This window comes from Oncorhynchus nerka, linkage group LG4, assembly GCF_034236695.1.
Source record: "Oncorhynchus nerka isolate Pitt River linkage group LG4, Oner_Uvic_2.0, whole genome shotgun sequence".
Taxonomy (NCBI): Eukaryota; Metazoa; Chordata; class Actinopteri; order Salmoniformes; family Salmonidae; genus Oncorhynchus; species Oncorhynchus nerka.
In genome coordinates, this window is record NC_088399.1 from 12,889,875 (window position 1) to 12,901,268 (window position 11,394).

Here is an 11,394-nt window from a genome sequence, read left to right on the forward strand (position 1 = left end):
AAAAGAGCAGAAAAGGAAATAAATATAAACAGTATGGGGATGAGGTAGGAAAATTGGGTGGGCTATTTACCGATAGACTATGTACAGCTGCAGCGATCTGTTAGCTGCTCAGATATTAGATGTTTGAAGTTGGTGATGGAGATAAAAGTCTCCAACTTCAGAGATTTTTGCAATTTGTTCCAGTCACTGGCAGCAGAGAACTGGAATGAAAGGCGGCCAAATGAGGTGTTGGCTTTAGGGATGATCAGTGAGATACACCTGCTGCAGCGCGTGCTACGGGTGGGTGTTGCCATCGTGACCAGTGAACTGAGATAAGGAGGAGGTTAACATGTCTTTGGGGAATGATATTTGTGATTTAAAGTTTCTAACTCCTCTTTTATTCATGATTCATTCAGGATTATCCGTAATCATGGGGGATCCACATTTAATGTAGAAGTGTTTAGAAACATTGTATTCTTATTTACAATAACAGTGACTCAAATAACACAATACATTATTAACCAAGCATTTTAATATGGCACAAAATGATCTGAAACACAACCAAAACAAACAAGCGTGATGCAATCATTGCATGGTATGAATATGGGACCAAATAATCAACTTTAAACTACTTTAATACACAAGTGAATTTATCCCAATACTTTTGGTCCACTAAAATGGGTGGGTGGGGGGGTGTTTATGTACAAAAAGTGCTGTTATTTCTAAACGGTTTACCCGATATGGATAAATTCCCTCAAATCAAATAGAAGATCGACAGTCGTCTGCACTTGAACCTCATAGTCATTGTATAATTTCAAAGCCAAAGTTCTGGAGTAAAGAGCCAAAACAACATGTGTCACTGTCCCAATACTTCTGGAGCTCACTATGTTAATATTATTTGGTGAGTGTGGTCTTTCTCAGAACACATAGGTACTGAAGGGCTGGAAGAGCCATTTTCTTCAATATAGCACTGGTCTATGGAATTGGCAGTGATCTCTGATTCTTCACTTAATTTCATTATAGAATTTCACAATCATCTTGTTTACTACTAGGTCTTCTGAAGACACCCCAGTAGGCTTAGGGTGGATCGAGTCATTTCATGAGACGTGTTGTTTTTACATTTAATTGTCATGGTAATGTATTTCAGTAATGGAAAATATTATTTCAAGTTTAATATATTTTTGATAACTCTAAACTACTTTCATCGGCTTTAGCTGTACATCTGTTTTTCTGATCACACTGGAGAACTAGAAACCGTCGTTAAGAATGTTGCTGAAGAAATCACTGAAGTGCCAGTTGATAATATTGTATATTTGTTGGAATGTTTTTAGTAATTTTGTATATAGTTATAAGAAGTTATTTTTCACACGGTCACACAGTATGTCCTTTACTATAACAAGCATGTTGTTTTATTTCCTGTCACTGTCTTACTACTGTACCTACTTTCTCTAATGACATCTTTAGCTTTTCATCACTTTTTTTTAAATGAAGTTTTTTTAATGATTTAAACAAACTTTTAGCACTGGATAATTTTTATACAGATATCACTACAAGTATTTTTGGTTGATAATGTTAGTGGATAGATGGAAGAATGTTGGAATCTTGACTGTTACGACCTTACTGCAGGTAGTAAGTGGCTGCTCTTGCATTTTTGCAGGAATAAGGAAACCTGATGAATACAAGAAATGTAAAAGAAGGTGTCTCGTCGACTCTTTCTTGTGTGTATGAAATCCACTCAACAAATAACTTTCAGTTGAGGACAGGACACATTTTCAGATGGCATCAAAGCACATTTTTATTGGACTGTGGCTAAAAGGCTCTCCAACCCTGGTTTTCAATGAAGTAGGTAGGATTCATGAGTACCTTCCTGTACCATAAACAGTCAGCACTTTAACCTCACATTTACCATTTCAAAATCAAAAGTGCTGGAGTACAGAACCAAAACAACAAGAAATGTGTCACTGTCCCAAAACCTTTGGAGCTCACTGTACTTTCGACATAGAATTAAGCATACATTTTATGGCTCTAGCAGGCAGGCAAAAGCCATCCTCACCTGCTTTGTGCTCCCTTGGCTTTTTGGGGTGCATGATGCCCATGCTTGTAGCCATCATTAATGATCTTGCACTTTTCTCCTGGCAATTTGGCCCTCCCTTCAGCTGGAAACTGCTCCAATTCTTCAATGTTTGAGTGGGTGCCTTCCATCAACTGTGATTTTCAGATCTGGCCATAGGTTTTCGATAGTATTCAGATTTGGTCTCATCGTTCACCACTCCAGAACAATCCAGGGTCATTCTTGAATTGTGGTGGTAAGTGCTTTCCCTTGATTTGATCACATTGTAAAAGTCCATTTAAATGAAGGGAAACAACATTCCTAGCAAAATTATGAATCATCACTTTTGTAAATAATTTTGAAAAGGTTTGATGACCTTTGAGTGTTTGTGCCCTCCATTGTCTCATTGGTATTACTACTTCTACTGGTGGCACAATGTTATAATGGTACAAAGGATTTAAAGTCATTAAGCTAAAGTATTTGATTTAGAATGGACATATTTATCCCAAAACATTTAAATACATACAGATGTAGAAAAATGCAGTTCATTTTTTACAAAATGCCCAAATGCCCAAATACCATGCCCAAATGCCATGCCCAAATACCATGCCCAAATGTCATGCCCAAATGTCATGCCCAAATGCCATGCCCAAATACCATGCCCAAATGTCATGCCCAAATACCATGCCCAAATGCCACGCCCAAATGCCATGCCTAAATGCCATGCCCAAATGTCATGTCCAAATACCATGCCAAAATGCCACGCCCAAATGCCACGCCCAAATACCATGCCCAAATGTCATGCCCAAATACCATGCCCAAATGCCACGCCCAAATGCCATGCCCAAATGTCATGCCCAAATACCACGCCCAAAGGCCACGCCCAAATACCACGTCCAAATGCCATGCCCAAATACCATGTCCAAATGCCATGCCTAAATGCCATGCCCAAATGCCATGCCCAAATACCATGTCGAAATGCCACGCCCAAATGCCACGCCCAAATGCCATGCCCAAATGCCATGCCCAAATGCCATGTCCAAATGCCATGCCCAAATACCATGCCCAAATGCCACGCCCAAATGCCATGCCCAAATGCCACGCCCAAATGCCATGCCCAAATACCATGCCCAAATGTCATGCCCAAATACCATGCCCAAATGCCACGCCCAAAGGCCACGCCCAAATACCATGTCCAAATGCCATGCCCAAATACCATGTCCAAATGCCATGCCCAAATGCCATGCCCAAATGCCATGCCCAAATACCATGTCCAAATGCCATGCCCAAATGCCATGCCCAAATGCCACCGTAATTCAAGAAAAAACACTATAGCGTTTATTCTTGAACCATTCCTGGGTGCTGTTCTGTTTGAAGACCCACAATTTTCAATGGAGACCCAGTTTTTGGGTTGAACATTGCACTCCAAAACACCTTGCACACGTTCAAGGCCCCCAGTACCAAACACAGCAAAGCAACCCCACATCATTATCGAACTTCCCCCATGTTTAGTCGCCATAATTGTATATTGGTGTGTTTTGTTAGTGCCATGTGTTCTCCTTTCCACAAGAGGGTAGTGTTGATCTATGAGGATAATGATTTTAATGACAATGCGTTCTGGAAATAATAATTTAATGATGAACAACATTTCTATACCTTCAAATAGCTTGAAAATCCTACATTTCTTATCAAATACCAACCTTCTTGCCGGTTATATAGAGCCTTTGTTGAAAATAAGTTTGGCTTTTAGATGAAATATGTAATATTTCTGTTAAATAATTTTAATATGTTCTAATTCCCTACACTCATTGTACAAATCCTGTTTTAAAATGGAGTGAAGCTTTAGTGTACCCTGCAAACACAAAACCTACCACACAAGCCTTTTAAATGAGAATTATTCTAGTAGTATATTCTCATGGAGTAATACCTGAAAGGAAGGCAGATAAGTGCTGCATTATCCAAAGAGAGAAGAGAGGTCTAATTTGAACTGTACTGTGACTCAATTCGAGTGGCGGCTAATGCACATGAATGACCAATCAACGTTCTAGTTTTCCTCTGGCATGAGCTTCTGTTCATTTTGAGCTGTAGTGTTTTGTCAAACACAACACACTTGATCAGCTGCCTCTTATACTACCACTAGCAGGTTCAGTATTTCTACGAGATCTAATCATCATTTATTTCCTTACAGGGTGCTCTGCATTCACTTTGGGGATGTTTTTGGACTTGGCTGTCCTACAGAACCTGCTGGTTTATTTAGCCATTCACTTTGGCTGTAGACCAGGCAACGATTCATCATCCCATGTTTATAGGGTCTGGCTGACACTCCAAACAAAAGCTGGTGAACCGTCCTCCCAGCCCACTCCAAATCAATGGTAGCTTACCAGAGGCACAATGTCTGTACACCACTATCCCACTCCACTTTCCACAGCCAAACAGTATATGAAACTATTACAAACCTATAACAACAGCTTGAATCTGCTCTAAGTTTAATGCTCAGTATAATGTACATGTTTAATCTTCAACGTCAAGTGATCAATGGTCAGTCTTTCCATAGCTATGTGGTACACAGTTATATGTGCCTCCAGCAGGAATGTGTGAGTGATGACATGCTGTTCCAAGCATATAATAACTATCTGCTCCTAGTAGGACAGGCCGCTCGCTAAACTCCCAAACAATGAGGTCAAGGTCACCAAAGTAGTTTTTTCCTTTCAATGAGAGACGTTGTTTAATGTAATGATAAGGGCAGAATGTTCATATGCCAGATTATATTTGATACATTTATAGATGCACCATGCTGAATATGCCTGTGGAAAAGACGTGCCCAATATCAATTTGTTCTCGTCCATACATGGACATTTCTTGATGCCCCAAATAGCTTTGTATGACTTCAGTTAAAACAAAAATAAAACCAAATAACTTTGGTTGTCAAACCAAAAAATGCAACTATGTATGGGGTGAAAGTGTATTTTTAACTAAGGTTTGTCGTAGAAACACTTGCATCATTGGAAATAACACTTTTAAAAGGAACTCAACTTTTTGTTGAGAGACACATATTTGAATCCAATGGTTAATTTATTCATTATGCTTTCCAAAGCAGGCTCCAGTGAAAGGCAAATGCTTTTTCACGGCCTAAATTGGAAAAACGGCCTTTCAACCACATTGGGAAAATCATATTTCCATGCGGCCTCCAGAGGTAGCGCAGAATAGACATGCCAGCATTTCATACACAGGAGGTTGGTGGCAACTTAATTGGGGAGGACGGGCAGTTGGTAATGGCTGAAGTGGAATGAGTGGAATGGTATCAAATACATGGTTTCTATGTGTTTGATGCCATTCCATTCGCTCCTTTCCAGCCATTATGATGAGCCGTCCTCCCCTCAGCAGCCTCCACTAATTTCACATCTGTGAGAGAATGTTGGAATGGGAACAAAATCTACCCTTTTGAAACCTTTGCATCACGTGGACATACTTCACTAGCCCTTCACTAATATGTCCTATACAAACACACCCAATGTGAATGGCTGAGAGATAACAGGTAAGTGAATGGATGAATGATAACAGGTAAGTGAATACTCAAACAGCAGAGCTATTGAGATTTGGAAGATGAAACTTGATCAATGTTATATCATGCACTGTGTACATCACATTACTTCTTTCTCCAGATGTTGACATTGCCCAGTCACTGACAGTCTGCTGTGGAGGTGCTTAGAGATGGACAACGCTTCCTCTGGCAGGCAGGTGGGTACACAATCACCTTGGTGAAAAGACATCAGTGACAGTGAGTTAGAAGGGTTAAGTGGGGCTAACTATTGTTGACAAAAGAGTGATTCTGCTTCCACGCCCTCCTATAAGACGTAAATGGCTGTCTCCACTGTCAACACCTGATGTTATTATGTCATGCCTGCACAGGACTCACTATGTGTGTCCCAAATGGGACCCTATTCCCTATATAGTACACTGCTTTTGACCATAGCCCTGAAGGCCCTGGTCAACAGTAGTGCACTATAAAGGGTATAGTGTGCCATTTGGAAAGCAAACTCTGTCTGTACTTTTCAGTGGCAAGCTGATATGCTAAATATCATAAGGCGCCGGATATGTTGACACATTGTATGTGCAAATAAAACAAATGACTTAGACTTGGATTGTGGTCAAAAAAGTCAATAGAATGAATGCAGCTCCACCCAAGTCATGACGTGGATCTAGTAACTTACAAATGGTCTGTCATTATTCTCCTTTTAATACGCAAGTAAAGGCTGTCCGTCTCTATTTGTTATAGTTGGATTGTTCCAAGTCTACAGCATCACAAGACACACCTATTATTTTCTTTGAGCACACCAGACTTTGAACAGTCATTACTCTACAAGCAACAATTCCACACTTTCCTACGTGTTCAGAAGTAAAATAATTGAATTTGGAAACCATGTAATGTAGGCTACTCTATCGGGCAATTACAACAAGTTGTGTTGGCTGCCGACACCATATTTGCTTGTTGGCTGTAAGTAAACGGGCTCCGGCCAAAATGATTGTGCAGCTGAGATCTTGTGACCTACCATTCCAGGAGCATACATTGGCAGACGTGTCAATGTCACAAAGAAAACCTGCGGTAGGTTAACACCATGGTTGTGTGGTCTTTGGAATTAAAACTATTTTTATTCGTCACATGCTTCGTAAACAACAGGTGAGGACTAACAGTGGAATGCTTACTTACGGGCCCTTCCCAACAATGCAGAGTGAAAGAAAATAGAGAAATAATAGCAAAGCAAAACACGTAATAATACAAGTAATGATAGATAAACAATGAGTAAACATACAGTATATTCAGAAAGTATTCAGACCCCTTGACTTTTCCCACATTTTGTTATGTTACGGCTTATTCTAAATTGGATTAAATAAATGTTTTTCCTCATCAATCTACACACAATACCCCATAATGGCAAATCGAAAAAAAACAGGTTTTTAAACATTTTTGCAAATGTATAAAAAATGTAAAACAGAAATGACCTTATTTACATAAATATTCAGACCCTTTGCTATGAGACTTGAAACTGAGCTCAGGTGCATCCTGTTTCCATTGATCATCCTTGAGATGTTTTTACAACTTGATTGGAGTCTACCTGTGGTAAATTCAATTGATTGGACATGATTTGGAAAGGCACACACCTGTCTATATAAGGTCCCACAGTTGACAGTGCATGTCAGAGAAAAAACCAAGCCATGAGGTCGAAGGAATTGTCCATAGAGATAAGAGACAGTATTGTGTCAAGGCACAGATCTGTGGAAGGGTACACAGTGCCCTCCATCATCCGTAAATGTAAGAAGTTTGGAACCAACAAGACTCTTCCTAGAGCTGGCCTCCCGGCCAAACTGAACAATCGGGGGAGAAGGACCTTGGTCAGGGTGGTGACCTAGAACCCAATGGTCACTCTGACAGAGCTTCAGAGTTCCTCTGTGGAGATGGGAGAACCTTCCAGAAGGACAACCATCTCAACAGCAATCACGCCTTTATGTTAGAGTGGCTAGAGTGGCTTTCTCCTCACTAAAAGGCACATGACAGCCTGCTTGGAGTTTGCCAAAAGGCACCTAAAGGACTCTTAGACCATGAGAAACAAGATTCTCTGGTCTGATGAAACCAAGATTGTACTCTTTGGCCTGAATACCAAGCGTCACATCTGGAGGAAACCTGGCACCATCCCTACGGTGAAGCATTGTGGTGGCAGAATCATGCTGTGGGGATGTTTTTCAGCAGCAGGAACTGGGAGACTAGTCAGGATTGAGGGAAAGATGAACGGAGAAGAGAGAGATCCTTGATGAAAACCTGCTCCACAGCGCTCAAGAACTCAGACTGGGGCAAAGGTTCACCTTCCAACAGGACAACGACACTAAGCACACAGCCAAGTCAACGCAGGAGTTGCTTCGGGACAAGTCTCTGAATGTCCTTTTTTATGTTTTTACTTATTAAATTGAACCTTTATTAACTAGGCAAGTCAGTTTAAGAACAAATTCTTATTTACAATGAAGGCCTACCCCGGCCAAACCCACCCATAACCCGGACAGCGCTGGGCCAATTGTGCACCTCCCTATGGGGAGTGTTTGGTCCCAGGATACTTAGCTTAGTGATGAGCTTGGAGGGCACTATGGTGTTGAACGCTGTGCTGTAGCCAATGAACAGCATTCTCATGTTGGTGTTCCTTTTGTCCAAGTGGGAAAGGGCAGTGTGGCGTGCAATAGAGATTGCGTCATCTATGGATATGTTGGGGCAGTATGTGAATTGGATTGGATCCAGGGTGTCTGGGGTGATGGTGTTAATGTGAGCCATGACCAGCCTTTCAAAGCATTTCATGGCTACAGATGTGAGTGCTACTGGGCGATAGTCATTTAGACAGGTTACCTTGGAGTTCTTGGGCACAGGGACTATGGTGGTCTGCCTGAAACATATAGGGATTACAGACCTGATCAGGGAGAGGTTGAAAATGTCAGTGAAGACACTTGCCAGCTGGTCAGCACATGTTCTGAGTATGCATCCTAGTAATCCGTCTGGCCCTGCAGCCTTGTGAATGTTAAGCTCTTACTCACATTGGCTATGGAAAGCGTGATCACACAGTCGTCCGGAAGAGCTGGTGCTCTCACGCATGGTTCAGTGTTGCTTGCCTCAAAGCGAGCATTGAAGGCATTTAGCATAGAAGGCAGGTAGGCTCTGGGCAGCTCGTGCCTGGTTTTCCCTTTGTAATCAGTGTGATAGTTTACAAGCCCTGCCACATCCGATGAGCGTCAGAGCTGGTGTAGTAGGATTTGATCTTAGTCCTGTAATGATGCTTTGCCTGTTTTATGGTTCGTCGGAGGGCATAGCGGGATTTCTTATAAGCGTTCTGGTTAGTGTCTAGCTCTTTGAAATCGGCAGCTCAAGCCTTTAACTCAATGCGGATGTTGCCTGTAATTCATGGCTTCTGGTTGGTATTATTGCCTAATGTGAGTTAAAATGTATTTTTGTCTAATGTGAGGTGAAAGGTACTGTATTACACGACTGGCCTGTTATCTATTATACATAGTGAATTGTTGGAGCCATTTCGCTTCCTAACTGTCTGTAACTCACTATCAATTGTGCTAATATTGTAGTCTGCCATATCCTGAATTACTGACACTTCCCCTGAACGTTTTCTACTCAGAGGAGGCTGATGGAAGTAGCTATAGGAGGACGGGCTCATTGTAATGGCTGGAATGAAATCAATGGAATGGTACCAAACACATCAAACATATGGAAACAACGTGTTTGACTGTTCCATTAATTCCATTCCAGCTATTACAATGAGCCAGTCCTCCTATAGCTCCTCCCACCAGCCTCCACTCTTCCTACTTATTTTTGAGATGATGTAATATTACTGCCATATCCTAAATCATTTTTGCAATATTCATTCAAATCGCCACAAACTGTGCTCCATCAGATCAGCTGGCACCCTTGGTGAGAAGTAAAACGATAGCTTTAAGACCCTGGGTCTTGTTTGAAGTCAATTCCAAACAGCAGGGTAAACAGCACTAATCTTGAGAGGTGCAGAAATTAGAAAAGGATTAAAGGGTTTTGAGAGTTTATCAAACAGACGATTTCATATAATCTCTACACCCACTTATGCCAACCTTGTGGTTTACCTGATGCAAGAAACTCCAGGAGTCACAGAGAGAGTGCAGAGTGGACTCACAGAGAGAGTGCAGAGTGGAAATATACAGTGGTGGTGCACGGCATGTATTTGCTTTGGCTCCTCCATGGTTCTTTGTGAGCCATACAAAGGCATAGAACAGCAGCCGTAGGAGGCAGAAAGGACAGCCAGTCACTGTGTTGTCTTTGGGCTGGGGCCTGTGAAAAGACATTCAGAGACTGTGGGTCCATTCATTCATTATAGTTGTTTTATGGTTGTTTTGTTTAATTAGTCATATGTACAGGATATACACTCAGTGGCCAGTTTATTAGGTGCACCACCCCGTTCACCAAAGTGGTTGACTCCCACGGATAGTGAGTCATGTGGCAGTGGCTTGCTATATAAAGCAGGCAGACAGGCATCCAGTTACTGTTCATTTGAATGTTAGAATGGGTAAATCGTGGCCTCCCCGAAGGCACTGCTAGCTGTGCCACTAGAAATTCTGGGTCCAGGCTCTGTCGCAGCCGGCCGCGACCAGGAGACCCATGGTGCGGCGCACAATTGGCCCAGCGCTGTCCGGGTTAAGGGAGGGTTTGGCCGGCTGTGATGTCCTTGTCCCGTCGCGCACTAGCGACTCCTATGGCTGGCAGGGTGCAGTGCACGCTGACACGGTTGCCAGGTGCACAGTGTTTCCTCTGACGCATCGGTGCGGATAGCTTCCGGGTTAAGTGGGCATAGTGTCTAGAAGCAGTGCGGCTTGGTTGGGTTGTGATTCGGGGGACGCACGGCTCCCGACCTTCGCCTCTCACGAGTCCGTACGGGAGTTGCATCGATGAGACAAGACTGTAACTACCAACGGGATATCACGAAATTGGGGAGAAAACGGGCAATTTTTTTTTTTTTTTTAAAGAATGGGTAAAACGAGTGACCTAAACGACTTTGAGCTTGATATGATCGTCGGTGACAGGCTCGCTGGTTCCAGTACCTCCTGGGATTTTCATGCACGACAGTGTCTAGGGTTTACCAAGAATGGTGTGACAAACAAAAAACATTCAGTCAGCGGCAGTCCAGTGGGCGAAAACAGCTCGTTGTTGAGAGGTCAAAGGAAAATGGCAAGAAGTTTTCAAGCTAACAGGCCGGCCACAAAAGGCAAATAATGGCGCAGTACAACAGTGGTGTGCAGAACGGAATCTCTGAACAGACAACTCGTCGATCTTTGTCATGGATGGGCTATTGCAGCAGAAGACCACACCAGGTTCCATTCCTATCAGCTAAAAACAAGAAGAAGTGGCTCCAGTGGGACCACGATCACCAACACTGGACAGTTGAGGAGTGGGAAAAACATTGCCTGGTCAAACAAATCCCGGGTTCCTTTTGCGTCGTGCTGATGGGAGGGTCAAGATTTGGCGTAAGCAGCATGAGTCCATGGCCCCATCCTGCCTGGGGTCAAAGGCATAGGCTGGTGGCGCTGGTATAATGGTGTGGGGAATGTTTTCCTGGCACCCGTTAGGTCCCTTGATATCAATTGAGCAATGTTTCCATTCCCCGAAGATTTCAGGCTATTCTGGAGGCAAATGTGGGTCCGACCCGGTACTAGATGGGTGTACCTAATAAACTGGCCACAGATTGTATTGTCCAACAGAATGCTTACTTGCAGGTTTCTTCTTGATAATGCAACAACAATAAAAAATAATACAATATAAGAATATGAACAAAAATGTAATGGCTCAGTAGAAT